Here is a 17,436-nt window from a genome sequence, read left to right as displayed (position 1 = left end):
CATTCCTGATTACTTGAAGTGAAGTAAGCATGTCAGACATCATTGAGCTGCCAACTCGCACTGGGATTTGTGGCAAGTTGAGTCAGTTGCTTTAACCCATCCAAAAATGGTAGCCAGGGTGGCTTAGGGCCCACCAACTCATTGCTTTACAATGCAAATATGGACCTGCAGTGCAAATAGGCAAGGGGCTCTCTTCTTCCCTGCCTGTGGGGCATACAGAATGTGTACCATTAGCACCCTCCTGGCCTAGGTGGCATCTGTTCTGTAGGCAGCTTTGGCCCAGAGAAGGAGTGCACAGGAATGCCGCAGGGAAAGTCCCTTCCTCTTCAGGGACACCTAATCCAACCCCTACTGGGTGAATATGAACATAGGAAAGGGAAATATTTATTTGCAGAGGGAATGAAAGGAGAAAAATGGGAAATATAGGGGGAGCAATAAAACAGGCTGGCATTCAACTCAGGGCCCCACAGGTCTAGTGATACAATGGGCTGAGGGCACAGGCACTGAGCAATAAAAAGTCCCCTGACTCCTCATAGAGTAACAAATTTTTGGAGCATAAGCTTCATGAGCAAAGGCCCACTTTCTTTGCCCATGAAACCTAATGCCCCCAAAAAAATCTGTTAGCCTGTAAGGTGCCACAGGACTTCTTGTTGTTTTTGCAAATACACATGAACACAGGTACTCCTCTAACACTTGGCACTGAGCTATGTGCCTGCACAAAGACCTCAGGAGTCCCAGGCAATGTTCTAACCCAGGAGTGACTCTTGGTGCTCCTGGTCATCTTCAGCACCAGTAAACTCTCCCAACAAACTTCTCCAGTGCCCTGTTCTGCTCCTCTCTGCAAAACCGCACAGAGCGACAACTGTGACTAGCTAACAGCTCCCTCCTTGTCCCCAGTGCTAAGTCACAAGCCCCGGCACTCAGCCCCTTACAGATCTGAGCAGCAGGGATACTGGGTCCAGTTGCCATGTGTCCTCCTCAGTTGATTCTTCCCTGGCACAGTGCTCCTCCTGGCTCCTGTCCTTGTGTTTCCCTTATTGGCCCCTATGTCCCTCTCCAGCATCAAGCCTCTTGGCTGCTTTGCTCTCAGAGCTTGCTTACTGCAGCCCTCCTGGCTGGAGCTCCACACACACATACTGTCAGCTCTCCTCTCTCCCAGCAGCACTTCCTCCTTCAGGCCAAAGATTTCCAGGGGCCACCCTCATTGAACCCCAAGGAAGGAGGCCCAGTCGAAGCATGTAAGACAATGGTGGGCAGCCTGTGAGCTGCCTGTGGCCCGTGAGACTTTTTTTTTTCCTATTGCCGACATGAAAGTAGCCAGATAGCATTGGTTTCCATCCTCATAGAGCTTCCCCCCCACTTGTATTACTAAAGTAACATGCACATAAAGCAAGGGCAGGTGCAGTGAGATGCACGTTGACTGCACACAACATTGACTTTGAAAAACCGTGTGCTCCCTCTACCTCCAATCAAAGCGCTGCTACGTTTCAGTTGGCACACCTCGCAAATTCAACATCCTTAAGTGCAGTTAGTAAAACTTCCCTGTGCCAGGAAACCCTCCTGGTTACAACAGTCTTGTGGTCCACCAGAGATGGAGGGCCACTCATGAGGCCCCCCCATCACTAGCCTAGGTTGCTCATCGCTGTTATAAGGCAATGGGGTTGTGGGGCCGCTTGTTCGTTATTACTCAATAACTGGATCAGACACTAGGCTCACAAGTTAAAGGATTGTGTTGCAGACGCAGCCTGGGATCTGAGAATCAAACTGGGCTGTTTCCATTTTGCATTTTGGAACTTTGTAAACATTGACGTTGATCATGCACAGGAAGGAATAGGGTCTTGGCCTACGTCTCAGGAGCGTTTAGCGCGTAGCTCCCATGATTTCAATAGGAATTAGGCACCTAAATAATTTGGAAGATGAGATCCTTGCCTCTGAACTGCACTGACTCTACGGGGTCAACAGAGGTGGAGTAAAAACTTATTTTGCTCACTAAGATCTGTAGCTGTGACAGATACACACAGGCTGCTAGGCTGCTGTGTAATAATTGGACAACTCTATGCAGTTTTCAGAAAGCTTTTACTTTTGCCCTGGTGTCTTATGAGATGGAATAATTCTAATTCTTTCATAATGCAAATTAAGGGCCCACATATAACACAGGTTGCTATATTAGTGTTCCCTTCCATGATTAAAATACAGTTCAAGCTTGGGGCAGAGATGGAATTTGATCACAACTCTGGACAGAGCAATGATACAGTAGGTTCAGGGGCAGCTAATTCAGGCTTTGGTCCTGCTGACTCCGTTAGCTGGGCTCATGTTCTCAACAGTGCAGTTCTGAACTGTGTGGTAACTGGGTTCACTGGCAAAGCTGTAGTTATGGACCCACATTTTGTCTATAAAGGAACCTGTATTTTTTTTTTAACTAGCTTGTAACACTCTCCTCTATATGGTTACTGTAGTAGGAAGGAAACCAAAACAGAATCGAGAAAGAGCTAGCAATCTGTCAATCCTTTCCATGTCTGGGTCGAGTGAGGCTTCCCTTGTTGTATCAAATTAAGTCACAGACTCCTCTGCTGGTGGTGCCCTTCCATGAGTTCCTTTAAGTTTCTGCTTTGCAACTGTATTCCCTCCCCAAAGACTTGTGTCAGGCCTGATCTGAGGCCTTGATTAAAGCAGTCACAATATTGTGGATATAAAGCAAAGGTGAGAGTCAGAGGCAGGCCCTGCTCACGGAATTGGGCAAGCACAGGGCAGATATTGTAGAAAGACATATTCCTTGGAGGTTTTAGGCACAGAATACTGGCATAAGCACATTCCAGAAGGGTGATGCCAGAACACCTTGATTCCAATACATTCACCACAGGTAACAGGAGCATGCTGACCCCTCCTAAAGGTGAGATCAGGATGACAGCATGAGAGACAGAAATGGATCCATCAAACCAACATGTGTAAAGTAATGAGCAGCCCCGACTGTGTCAAAAAAAGGCACCCTAATACATCAGAAGGAGGCACCTAGAAGTGTCAGGAGTGACACATTGCTTGGTTGTATTGCTGTATAAAGATGTATCCCAGAGGAAGTGTCTTTGTCCATCCTAGGATTGAATGGAAAGTCCCACCATTCACTGAGCTGATCCATTGTATCAAGCAAACATGTGCTAGCGTAACTATAGACATTAATTCGGGGAGCTAAAACAATACGCCTGACTTAAGTGCCCTTGCCTCTTCAGGGATCTTGTGGTCATTGGGCAGTTTGCTCAGTGTCTGCAGTGCCAACTGCCTATGCAGAACGGGGGTGGCGAACAAGGAGAACTCTCACACAGCCAAACATCTGTCAACACCTGACAGAAAACAGCAGCTGCAAGAACAACAACAAAGGGCGGAGAGTTGTTACCCACTCACAACAGCTTTTTCACAACATAGCCGTGTTTGTTTGACTGTCACTGTCCACTGTCTGTTTACATAAATATATCGAAAGAAAGAAAGAAATGCAACATAAACACCTTTGAGGAACTGATTTGCCTCATTAATATGTGAAATCTCATTCTGTGCATGGCTATTGGACTTACTGACTTTGGGAACATTTGTCTATCATGTAATGCCAATAGATTTATTGAAAGTGGCTTGGAGACAGCAAGACCCAAAGAAAGATGAGGACCCATCTGGTTAAGAAAGGTTTGATAATTAAGCTGTGAAAGGTCATATAGCTGCACCTGGGACCCTTTTCTCATGGGCTCAATGGTTCATTTGAAACAGACAGGAGGGTGCAGGAGAAGGCCAACACGGCACCAGGGGAAATAAAAATTGTGTCAGGACTGATGGATCCTACCTTCTGGCTCCTCCCCTGCCCCGCCCCCACCAACATCTGGTTCCATTCACTACCTCTACTCTAGAGAGTTTTGTCAAGAAAACTGGCATTTTGTTGACACAAGTCACAGAGCATCCACACTGCAAATGCGTTCAGTAAATCAACAGAACACGGCACTTTTGTCAACAGATTTCAGCCATTGCCCCATGAGGCAGAACACTGTTCTTGACAAATATGTCAACATAAATCAATTGTGGACATTCGGGGGTTGCCGGGGGGGGAGGGGGGGTGGCTTCCATCAACAGATAAGTCCTCTATGGCACCGGCCAGCTGCCCCGGGGAGACACCCTATCCACAGCAATCACAGCTCTATGCTCTCTGCCTCCGACCATTCTTAAAGGTGCAGGGAGCCCCAGACACCCTATGGCAGGAAGCTGAGAGTGTGGCAGCAACACAGCAGCACACTGATTCTGCCCACACTCCACAGCCACTCCCTAGACCGTATTGTCATCTGATGGCCAAAACCCAGCAGGCCCAAGACCCCCCTGGGGTCCTCCAGGGAACTGCCAGAGAAGTCCCAGGAGCACCCCTACCCCGTGGCAAAAATGCCAGGCCCCATCCTGGACCAGGCTGGGCTGAGGAGACAATACTCTTGGACCCCTCACCCAAGAAGAGGAATGCCCCAGAATATACCTGTCTGGCCACTGCCCTGGTGGCACAGGGCCACCCCACCCCACAATGGAGCAGGCCCAGGCAAAGGTTAAGAAGCTGAGGTAGGGGTATACCCAGGCCCACGACACTGCCAGGAGGTCAGGAGCAGGACCTTCACCCTGCCTCTACTATCAGGAGCTCCACAGCCTCCTGAGGGGAGAGGAATCCTTCCCCCCAAAAAGCCGCTGTAGACATGGCTGAGGAGGCCCACATTCCACTGCCAGAGCCCTGGGAAAAGGAGGAGCAGCCCAGGACCCAGCCAGAGCCAGAAGCAGACTTGGGGTCCAAGGCCAGAGACGGCACCCTCATGATCACCCTGGACTCAGGCCACTCAAGCCAGGCCATGTCCAGGCCAACCCTGTTCATCTTCAAGGGGCCCTCCAGTAAGTACCCTGCAAGTCACACATCCCAGGTCATGGGAGGCTGGTGCAGGCCAGCTTGGTTGCAACCTCTCACTGTGGTCCCATCATATGCAACTACGTGCAAAACAGTGTGTCCCGCCCCAACCCAGGCACTGGTGTGACCCTTCTGTCAGCCTCATGGGAGGATGGACAAGCCCCAGGGCCTGGTGGAGAGGGGCACCAGCCCCTGCCACAGCTGGAAGCAGGCCAGCTACATGGACGATGGCCTGACCCCAGACACACCAAGGGGGTGTGGCTTCTAGTATGCAGGCATGCCCACAGGTGACAGTCAGCACCCACTCCTGCATAAAGGACCACAAGCAACACAAAGGTGTGGAAGCCCTGGGGAGGCCCAGGCGGTGCCCAGTTAACCTGCCACCCATGTGGCTGGACACCCCCAGCTTGGCTGCTAGCCCATTGAGCTGGGGGCAGTGGTACACAGTGGTCAGCCCAGTCCTCTAGGCACTGGGGAATCCCAGTGCGGCAGGTCCCACCATGCAGGAAGCACATGAGAGTGTTCACAGGACATCCCCGTCCCTTGGCTTGGGTGGTGGTGGCTTCTGCTCATGGGGTGGGGCAGGGCCTTTGGAGCTGTGTTGAGAGAATAACTCAATTACACATTGGCTACAGTTATGGAATGTGGCCATATGCAAAAGCCAATTGGAAGAGCACTCTGCTCTGTTGACAGAGAGCGGTACAACTGCCTGGCTGCTCTCTCAACAAGACAGGCAGCCAGAAGAACAGCAGCCCAGACTGCCCACTCTCCTGGATGCCCCGGTCTGGCAAGAAAAGGCCTCCGCAGAGTGTCCGTTCAGCTTTTTTGTTGACAGAACCTGTGGACAAAAGGGCCTCTTCCTCATCTGGAAGAGGCAGAAGGTCGTTGGTGGAAGTGCCAACTTTTGTCGACATATTGTTGACAAAACGCATTTTGCGTGTGGACACTCCACCAGTTTTGTGGACCAGGGTTTTGTCAGCAAAACTTGTGAGTGCAGCCGTAGCCATTTAGTGTACCAAGAAAAAGATAAGGCCCTGACTCCTGAGCGGGTTCATAGGATGTAAATCTCCCATGTGTTTGTGCTGTGGTGGGCTGAAATAGTCCTTTTTCCCAGGGTAAATGACAATGGTGGGTCTTCAAAGCATGAGCATGGGTATCCCTAATATAGAGATGTGTGTACTCCCACACCCAGAGACCCTGAAAGTGTTTTGGGTGTTGTAGGCAGCTGTTACTAGCTTGATCTCCTTCCATTTCTGCCATAAGCCCTCCACAATCCTCTGGACAAGCACTTTCAATTTAAATGCCCCTTCTGAGGCTGGAAAACATAGTGAGAAGTTCTATCTAGTCCACTACACAAATGCTCTCTTGATACCTCCTTGATTTACTGCCCATATCATCCTCCTATGTTCAACCTGCCCTCCCACAGCACTTCCCAGATTTGCTCTAATATCGCTCAGCTTCATCGGACAAGAGCCACAATTTGCGAAGACTGAGTTAGTGAAGATGGATCTTGGGGTACTTCTGCACTAGCCCCTCCCTTTTGAAAGGGGCATGTTAATGAGGGATTTTGGCAGATGCTAGTGAGGTGCTGCCATGAATATGCAGCACCTCATTAGCATAATGGCAGCTGCTTGCTATTTGAAAGTGCCGCTTTCGGAACACACGCCACTTGTGTAGATGGGGATTTTTCAGAAGGGCCCCCTAGACTTCGAAAGCCACTGTTTCCCAAAACCCAAATGGAAAGAAGTGGCTTTTGAAATCGAGCAGTCCTTTTAAAAGGCCCTCTTCTACACAGGCAGTGTGCGTTTCAAAAACAGCACTTTCAAATCATGTGTGGCCACCATTAGGCTGATGAAGTGCTGCATATTCATGGCAGAACCTCATTAGTGTCTGCCGAAATCCCTTGCACACATGCTCCTTTCGAAAAGGAGGGCCTAGCATAGACATGGCCTCTGTGATCTGGCAAAGGTGTAGCTTTTGTAAGATATGACTGAGGAAAAGGTATGCACATCAGTTCTGCTGTATAAAGCCTCTGTTTAGTCCAATACAATGCCAATGTACGTTCTGTAACTTTCAGTCATCACTGGTTTTATGTCCTGTAACTTTCTATAAGCTGGGTAATAGCCATTGCCTGAATAATCGGCTATGTGACACCTCATCGTGATAAAGAAGCATGAATTCCTGTAAGAAATTATGTAGCCAAGATGCAGTATCTTAGCATTTGTTTAAGGGTATCAGTATGTTGTTAATACGTCTTGTAGCTTCGCTTTATAGATTAAGCTCTGCTCTGTATAGTTATATTTTGTTTCATAAACTTTGTTTTGTATCATCTGCCAGGTCTCTATTAAGTATTATAAGTTAGTAAGAAATTGTTTATAGATAACCATAAACCCGTAAGAAATCCTGGCTGTTTCTTTGTAAAAGAAATTGCTTTCTCTGAAGGGAGCTTTCCTTAGCGTGAGTGAGGAAAGTGTGAATGTGGGTGTGCGCGATGGAATTTGTAGCCAAAGCCAGCCTGTTTGGATGACCAGCTGCAAGGAGCACCTGGATGGCCAGAGAATAATAGGCACTGAGCCCTGCAAAAGAACCCACCCAAGAAAGAGAAAGAGGGTGGAGGTTCTTCATGCCATCACCACTCTGCAGGAGTTAGTCTTGGCTGGCTGGGGAGGCAGGAAGCAGCTCAGGGTCCTTCCCCATCTCCTTAGGATGGATGGTACTGACTGTTCCTGAGTACTACACTGACAAGCGGGTCATTTGATCAGCTCACTGCCCCAGATTCACAACTGCAGCAAGACACACCAGACCAACTATACCTCGGCTTCCTCTGCTGTCTCTATGCAACTCTTTGCCTGCGTGACGGGGGGAGGTGCTTGAAAGCTAGTTCCACTTTTTACTTTAATCCAACAGTGGCATTTAATAAAAGACGCGAGTGTAACCCTGGGGCAGTCTTTAGTGGAAATAAGGTAACAAGTTCCTCAGCAGCCTGACTGTGTTTCTCACCTTTAGTAAATAAGAACTCTTGCCTCCTTCCCTCTCCCACTGCCACCACAGCACATGGCATTTCCAGACTACCTTTCTCCTGGCTACCAAAACATTCACCAAATTTTTAGTGGTGCATTCCCCCTTTCAGTCCTTTTTCCCGCTTTCAGAAGCCTTCCTTGATTGGTCCCATCAGACAAACCCTCCATGTCCTGCTGCTACTTGGGCTAAGAAAGTGCCTATGTCCAGGGGACCACAAATAAAACCATCAGGCAGGGAAGCAGCTTTGTGAGTGGTAGAGTCGGAGAATTTTCCAAGGAAGTTTGCTTGAGAATCAGAACATGTCATCTCTCGTGTCAGAGATCCAGAGCAGAGGCAACCCCACAATCCACTTCCATCCATAACCCATTTTCCAGGGTCATGGAGTGGACATTTACTTTCTGACTCTTCTCTTTGGTTATTTCTCTATATCAGTGGTTCCCAAACTTTTCGGCATCACACCTGCTTTCAATTTTTGAGAAACCCTCATACCACCCCCCACCTCTTCTTAACCATCATCCAACCCCCCTTTTAACAAAAAATTCAATTCATAATTTAAAATAAACAAAATCTTGATATAAAAATGTTATTTAAAATTAAAAATAAGCACAAATAGTTTTTCTTGGCCCAAAAAATTTTAATAAAAATGTAATTTAACATCAGAAACAGCAGAAACAAATGAATTTAATGTGAAAGTTGATGATACTGCATTTTTCTTCATAAGGTGGGAAATCCCAGGAGACTGACTCTGGACCATTCAGGCTACTGGCACAGGCCCCACCTTGTGGGTACCTGGTGCGGCCCAAGCTGGCCAGCTGCCTGAGCCCCGCACTGCCAGGGCCACCTGCCAGAGCCCCTCCCTTTCCCCAAAGCCAGACATCACCTGCCCCCCATCTAACCCCATCATCCTCCTCTCCTCCCAACTCACACTTGCTCCCCTTTGCAGGAGACAGCTAGCTCCACGTAGGTCTTTGCCAGCTGCTTGCTTTCTAGAGCAGCTGCGCTGGACTGCTCATGTGAAATGGCAGGGGTTGAGAGCTGGAGGCAAAGGCCAGCTCTCTCTTGGGGTGGGAAGCAAGATGGGGGGGAAGGACTAGTTTGCCTTGCACCCCCCCGGAATTTCTTCACGCTCCCCCCTCAGTTTGGGAAACCATGCTCTAGCTGATTTTTAACTGCAGGAAGGGGTGTGGAACAGGTTTCTGGGAAACAGCCTGCCCCACGGGGGGTTATTTTCCATTCAGTATTGCTGCCTCTGAGGCCTTCCTGTTGTCTCCCTGGAGAGGTGACAGAAGGTTCCATGATTTACCTCCATTCAGCAGCCTGGAGCAGCAGCACCTGCCTCTTTTCCCAGGAGAAGAGAGAATTCATTGCTAGCAGTGCAGCATGCAGTGCTGCGGAGAGTGAGTGGAAATGAAAAGCAATCACTCCACATCAGACTCACTCATCATGTCGGGTATTCACCGACTCACACATTGCAGTCATCACCTCAGACTCACCCACCCTCTGCACACCAGCCATGCAGTCATTCCCACCCCACATGAAACATACACACGCTCCCCACACACCTCATCAAACATACACGCATTCCCAGAGCACACGAACCACAACAAACACACAGCGCACAATATATGGGCACAATTCACACACAGCACAAGTAACTGCATAACTGAAAAGGACGAGACGATACACACAATATACCTAAAGGAGCTCACACCACCCCCCATACATAGCACAAGAGAAAAATGAAAGGGAAGGAACTCCTATAAACACACCGACAGCAAATCTCACACACACTTACACACACAGCACAGCGACTACTCTGGGAAAGTGAACACTAGAGAAAGTATGAAGGGGGAAACACATACAGCACAGCAAAGTGCACCATACGCTTACGTGCACAAGCCTCCCTGCACAACTTAACAGACTCTGCAGAAATAAAAGAAGTAGGGAAAGAAGAGGAAAAAAACCCTTACAACCAAATCAACATAAACACCAACTCCCACGTAGCAAAAGGAGCTTCTGGGGAATGTAAACCAGCAGCAAATTCCAGGGGAAGAAAATACACAACACACACAGAGGCTATACCTACTCTACAGCGATCCTTCAAAAGAAGCTCTGCCATTAGATCACTTCTGAAAAAAACTTCTTTCAAAAGATCACATCCACACACAAAAAAGTGGCTCAAAAAATCAAAAGGATAGGCCAGGGATCGAGCAATCCGGCTACATGAGGACTGTTCGTTCGAGTAAAGGGAGTCCAGGGCATCTACGTACGTGGTTTTCTGCAAGAATTTTTCAAAAGCAATGTGCTGTTCCACATCTGGGACAAGAAGAGAGCCACCGGAAAAAGTGCTGCATCCTTCCAATTTAATATTGAAAGAATGCATTTTGCGTGTAGACACGCCACAGGATTTTTCGAAAGAGCCCTGGCTTTCTCAAAAAAACTCGTTTGTGTAGATGTAGCCACACTGAATAGAGGTGAGTACAGTAAAGTGTATAAGAGAAGGAAAAGGTGGGTGGAAGGAACACAGTATGCACTGAGAAAGGTACTTGCCATGCAACACACGATACACACAGCCTCTCCTGGCTTATGTATAGTGTATAAGTATGGAAAGACTCATGGGGCCAGAGGGAAAGTAAGCAAGCAAGCATGAGAATGATTCTGTGGCAGGGTGGTCTGAACAGTGAGAGAGAGGGGTGAGAACCACAGTCAGGCTGCTGAGAAACTTGTTACCTTATTTCCACTAAAGACCACCCCAGGGTTACACTCGTGTCTTTTATTAAATGCCAATGTTGGATTAAAGGAAAAAGGGGAGCTAGCATTCAAGCACACACCCTCATAACTTCCTGCACTCATACACTCATGTGAGTGCCACGTCGGACTAAAGATTATGAGGGAAACTGTCCAATAGAGACCTAATCTGGTACACAAAGTCTGAACATGCTTACCTGAGTTAGGCAGAGCAACACCTATGTTCCCCTGTTCTGGAGCTTATTGTTCACGCATCTGACAAAGTTGGTCTTTGCCCATGAAAGCTTGTGCTCCAAAAATCTGCTAGTCTAAAAGGTGCCACAGGACTATCATTGTTTTTGCGGCTACTGACTAACACGTCTATACTCTGATACTTCTGAGGCTTAGGAGCCATCATTCCTGGCATTGGAGTGAAGCGCACACATGGGAGGACAGAAACATAGGCACCTGAGGAACATTTACTATAAAAATGGAAGTGTTGTGAAACTTCTGGCACTACAGGGTTTGGAGATATCTTAGCAGGAGGTTTAGTGACTTGGGTGACCTAAGTCCTTCAGTGACTCTAGCCCTAGATGATTTATCCAAAGTCATGTAGAAAATCTGGATAGAACTGGGACTTGAAGTGGATGTCCCAAGTCCAGGCAAATGTCCTAATCTCTGCACCATCCTTCCTCTCCTCATCTTGTATTTTTAGGCCAGGACCTCACGATCACCCAAGAACATAGTTTACAGGAATGTCCTGATGTGGGTGTGTACACTCTGGTTCACTGAAAGAAAGTCATGAAAGGTCTCACATTAAAGCTGGGTTCACGCTGGTTATTGCTGTCATTGTGAGATGTACGTACACTTATAACGTAAGGAGTTTGCATGCATACTGAAAGTATGTTCCAAAGTCCATATCTGCGCTGAGTTGACAAACGGGTTATCTGTCAGGCTATGGATGTTTATTCACTTTGACAGTTGAAATATAAAGGATTGGTTCGTTCACAAATGGTCCCCTACCACCCATCTAAGCAGAGTGCAGATGAAAGATTTTAAGCATGTCAGAAAGGAACTAAGTACAAAAACACTATGGAGGAAAAGGACTTTATTTTGAGATACGCTGCAACAGTTCACTGGACTGCATTTGGGGAAAAATATGTCACCCTGCTCCTAGAAAGTAAGTAGGTGGTGAGTTAACATTCATACTATTAAGCTTTAAACAAAGCACACAAGATCTTTTATGGGGGAAAAGGCAGTATGCCGCATTTATTGAGAATATAACAGTAACATATGCTTTTCAGTCACACACACACCATGCACACAGTCCCGCCAAACGATGTTATAGTTACCGATCCAGAGTCTGGATCAATCTAATGGCCAGCTAGATGGATCACAGAGGGGAAGCAGGGCCTTGTCGGTTGCGATCCAATGCTCTCCTGGAGTTGGTGTCAAGACGAACCCAAAAGTCCCATGGCAAAGCACTCTGCTTTTATAATCCTTTTCTCCACTGAAGTTTGCTGTCTCAGTCTGTGACTGGTGTGTTATCTTTCCAATGCCAATCGTTCTCAAAACATCTCTGAAAGGCTGATCCTGTAACCAATTGTCTTGAGGGGTGCCTGCTCCGTGCTTTAGCAGCGCCAACCTGTCAATCCAATCACTTATTGACCAGGGCTATGCACTGATGGTCCTTCTCTGATGCTGTGAAATCTGTCCTCACCCATGCTTCACCCTTCCTTTCTTAGCCGTCTGGCTCTGGATATAACCTTCACACCTTTATCTCAACACAGGCACACCACTTTCACACGTAAACAATTCTTACAAGGACTCTCAGAGAAAAGCAGGGTAAAAGGCGGTGTAAATTAAACAGTTAAGGCTTCAGCCTTCAGCAACATCCTGTAATCTTATTAACATAGACATAATGCCAAAACTGTCTCTTTACTTACTAAATTCACTAAAATCTAAAACAGAAGCCATATATTCAATTAAAGAACTTAATCAATAAAAATCAATAAATGTTACATGTGTTAATGTTACCTGACATTGTTGCTACCTTGTTAAGCTTAAAATTCAAAGTTTAAAAGAGAATAAAAGAGAATAAAACTTGCAGCTCCAGCAATAAAAACAGAATCCCAAACAGTGGTGGGGTAAGACTTTTTGAGACAGATGCTTATCCTGTTAGGTTAAAATTAGTCTCTAGAAATTATGTTGTGGTCTTGTTTTGTGATAACCATTTGGTTCCATTAACCTTACTTACTATCTCTTGAATCTTTAGTAGTAAACATCCTTGTGTTCACTATAAATATATGTTAATGATGTGAGATTAAGCCAGATCCAAATTTCAAGTATGTACACTTTACCCTTGGGGAGAACAGAGCTGAGCTACGTCTACACTAGAGCGCTTTTTCCAAAGGGCGCCTTTCACAAGAGAGTGGTCCAAAGACTCCTTTTCAAAGGGGAGTGTCTACACACAGGCCAGGGCTGGCACCATCGATGGCACCATCAAAAAAGCCATGTGCCATATCGAAAGGGGTCATCCAGGCTGTTGAAAGGGAGCATCCACACACACCCATGCCCTCTTCTGAAAAAATGTGGCAGGAAATGCCACGGATGGGATTGAAGGGTGGCCAAGCCCTTCTGGGGCCGCAGCAAGCTGTTCCTTTAAAGGGCCCCTCCTCAACACCCTCGGCCTGCGCAGGGGCAGAAAAGGGCGTCCCAAACCATGGGGTCCTCTGCCCCCCACCTTGGGGTGCTCCACTGGCTCTGGAGCCACTTCACTAGGTCCGAGTGGTTGGAGCAACTGGTCATGGGGGAGTGGGACAATGACTGGTGGCTCCGGAGCTTCCAGACGGGGTGGCAGACCTTCCTAAAGCTATGTCAGTGGCTGTCCCCAGCCCTGAGACACCAGGACACCCTCTCTCTGTACAGGAGAGGGTTGCAGTAACTATCTGGAAGCCGGCCACTCCAGACAGCTACTACTCCATGGGACTCCAATTTGGTGTGGGCAGGCCACAGTTAGGGCTGTCGTGATGGAGGTAAAGAGGTTCCTAGGCCCCCCTCCCCCTCCGCACAGATAGCAAGAACCTTCAATGCCATTGTCCTGCAGAGGGTTGTCTGCATCGGTGACCTGGATGCAGCCATCGTGGGCATCGCTGCAGCGGGGTTCCCGAATTGCTTTGGGGCCCTTGACAGGACCCACATACCTATCCATGTCCAGGAGCACAGCGGAGGACAGTTCATAAACAGGAAGGGCTGCCATTTGGTGTTCCAATGCACACTCTGTATGAGCTTTCTCTCTCTACATTGTAGTTTTAGTGTCTTTAACTTTGCTAAAAGGGCTGTAAATACAGAAGGGCTCCTATAGTAAGAGAGCTGCAACTGTGCACTCTGGGGCGTCCACCTACGTAATAATTTTAATAATACTGGGCCTGATCTTGGAAGAAGAACTTGTCACACCGCAAAGTGATTACTGGGCATTCTAAATAATCAATACCAAAATCTATAGATCGGGGTACAACAGCACCTGTTTAGATATACTGTTAAAGAGGGAATAGGCCTGTTTAAATTCCTCTGGGGCTGAGAAAGCACAGAGACTGCTAGACCTCTCAAAGGGAGCACGCTCCACTGCACCTAAATTGAGAAAAGGCACTTTGCAAACCTAAACAAGAGGGTCTACCTAAGGAGGCTGGCACCAATGTCCTTAAACTTCACTTAAATTGGCAGCATTTCTCTCAGGTAGACAAAGGCCTGAGTCAGCCCAGATCCCTGGGAATTGTGTTACTTGTGATACCACCTCACCCCGCAGGGCTGGAGATGAAGCCGGCCACAGCTGGGGACTGGTCCAGTGAGGAGGGGGACCTGGTCATAGACCTCCTCTCCCGCACCTCCAGCTGGGTCTACGTCACTCTGGACCCTGGCTTCAAGCATATCTACCTCTCCGCACAGCTTAGTGTCATTCACAAACATACTGAAGGTGCAGCCCCTCCCCTCATTCAAGTCATTAATGAAGTTGTTGAACAAAACCAGCCCCAGGACCAACCCCTGTGGCTCTCTGCTCGATACTAGCCACCAGCTAGACATATTGATCACTAATCCTGATCACTGCTCTACAGTGTTTTCCATCGTCAGAAGATGGAAACCATGAGTAAGGCAATAGTGTTCTCTCCTACCAAGATATCCATGCAGAAGATAAGTCATAGTAGCCCCGTTTGTGCCCTTTCCATTTCTCTGGGCAATGGTATTTTTGTCACCTTCAAAAATGCATGCATTTAGAAATTGACTATGACGAGCGAATGAAAAGAGGATGGGACTTGGAACACAGGTCTATCTGTCTTGATATTTGTATAATACAGAGTTCTGTGTGAGAAGTTTTATTGTGAATGATTTCGGATACCCACATTGCTCAGATGTGACCAAATTAGTGCGAACAAACATACTACAATCTTGTATTGTCTTTAGGTAGGGAAAATGCTATTGAATAAATCTGAGGATAATTTTTCTTTATTTAGATTATTTTGTATATTTCTGTGATTGATAACTCTCTTGCTTTTGTTGCCATGTGGTCAAGTGTGCGGGGTTCAGACAGAGCCACCCGAATTTCTATTCCAAACCCCTTAAGTAACGTTTCCATAGATTTCTATTTTCTAACTGCAAAGGCTGATTTCTCAGGACTTGCTAGGTGTGAAAAGAATTGAATGCATATCCTGTGTTGTATCTGGGAATCTTCCAAAGGTCTAAATCTTCCATTGTTATTTCTGCAGCAGGTGAGATATTAGATTTTTAAGTTAGTAAAAGAAAAGGTAACTAAGGTAACATCTGTTATTGGACCATCTCTTGGTGGAGGTACAGTATAAGCTTTCCAGCTACACAAAGTTTACACATGAGTAGTCCCACAGATTTCATGTAGTTATCCAGAGACCTCCTGAAAAGAAACCACTGGAAAGGAAGCCTAGCAGGAAGGTTTGGCATTATCTGAAGAACTAGGATCAGCACCATCAGTGTGGGGAGCGGGGAGAGTTTCAGGGAGATTTATCCTGGGTAGTGAAGTGAGCTTCAAGGTTGTTGGAGGCATCAGAGTGTTGGTCTCGAGATTAATTGCAGAAAAAAAGCTTCAGTTACATTCTTCTTGTGCAATTAAAAAAGAAACAAACAGCTCAGCAAATAACGCCCTCCCTTTCAAAATATATTTGAAAGACACACCCTTCTTAAAATCATCATAGAAAAATCAAGATATCAGAATATCGTTCTAAACTTGTTGGCCTGATGTGTTTTTTCCTGCCTTTGTAGTTCTAGAACTCACTTGTCACAATCTCGTGCCATTCTTTTGACTTTAATGTCTGCAAGGAATAGAATTGACATGACACCCTGGTTCCACTGAATTCAACGGCAAAGCTCCAATTGGTTTCTGTGGAGAGGAGATACCTCCGTCATCTATAAATTAGGCAATATTCCTAGCAGAAATTGGTGATTATATAAGTAATAACCCACTTAATAGTGATGATGATGATGGTAACAAACACACAAACATGGTAATGAACATGCAAGCTGTTTCTAGAGCCCTAAAATATAGAGCAGCTATGGCAACCATTAGAAGCGGCGATGCCCTAGGGAAAAAGGCTATTAAATAAAGTATTTGAATATTGCCAGTGTTTGAGAAATTCATTAGCTGGACAGTGCTCAGCCAGCTGGTTGATTACAAAAAAAAATAGAAAAAATTATTATATGCACAAAAAAATATTGGCCAAGTCAGCCAACTTAAGAAAACAAGAAATGGTGCTTTAGGTGAGTGAGTTACTGTTCGGATGCAACGATTTTTTCACTCCACTGTGTGGCAGACAAGCATATGGTTTAAATGGGGTATCTTGTTTTCCTTGTTGAAATCAGGCGTTACAATGGAAAGCACCATATGATTTTTAACCCTTGGATTGAAATGCATGAAATGCATACATGGAATGCAGCAGAGAGTCTGGACCATTATTCATGAACAGGCACCAATAATTTGATAAATAATTATAAAGTTATGGATGGCTGGAAGAATATTAAACTTTTTTGACTGGTCTAACAGAGTTTTTGTACTGGTATAGCTATTTTGAGGAAATGTGATGCTATACCTATGTAGTCATTGGTATGAGCCCTAGTGTGATTTCAGCTGTAGCTGTATAAAGGTAAAAGGGCCTTACACTAATATGGGCTGCACCTCCCCGGTCTGGCATGGTTTTGAGAATTTGCCACACTAGAGGAGGTCCAGGGATTCTGCCCCTAGGTGGCCCCATGTTCTCAGAGGCTGTCATGGCCCCAGCCTCGTGCTCTCAGGACTACAGCTCCAGCCCTGGCCCCATGCTGCTATCGGGGAGGCGGGATCTCTGGCCCCAGGCTGCTGGCCCCAGCCCAAGGACTTGCTAGTACTGGCATATCTGTGTTCCATCAAGAGTCCCTCATTTAAATGGTGTAACCTGTATAGATTGTTCCACTTCCACTACAAGAACAGTAACAGGGAGACAGCCGTGCTAGTCTATATACTATCAAAACAAAAAAGCAGTCCAGTAGCACTTTAAAGATTAACAAAATAATTTATTAGGTGATGAGCTTTCGTGGGACAGACCCACTTCTTCAGATCAACAAGAACATCTGTACTGATAATAATGATCTCTATACTGGAATAGATTCACCTACATCAAAGGGGTGCATTATATTAGTGTAGTTATATGGAGAGAACTTTTAGTTTTAGTTATATGGAGAGAACTTTTATATTAGTTTTAGTTATATGGAGAGAACAGTAT

This window comes from Carettochelys insculpta, chromosome 1 (assembly GCF_033958435.1).
Source record: "Carettochelys insculpta isolate YL-2023 chromosome 1, ASM3395843v1, whole genome shotgun sequence".
Lineage (NCBI taxonomy): Eukaryota > Metazoa > Chordata > Testudines > Carettochelyidae > Carettochelys > Carettochelys insculpta.
The sequence above is the reverse complement of the archived record's forward strand: the minus strand, read 5'-3'. Positions refer to the sequence as shown.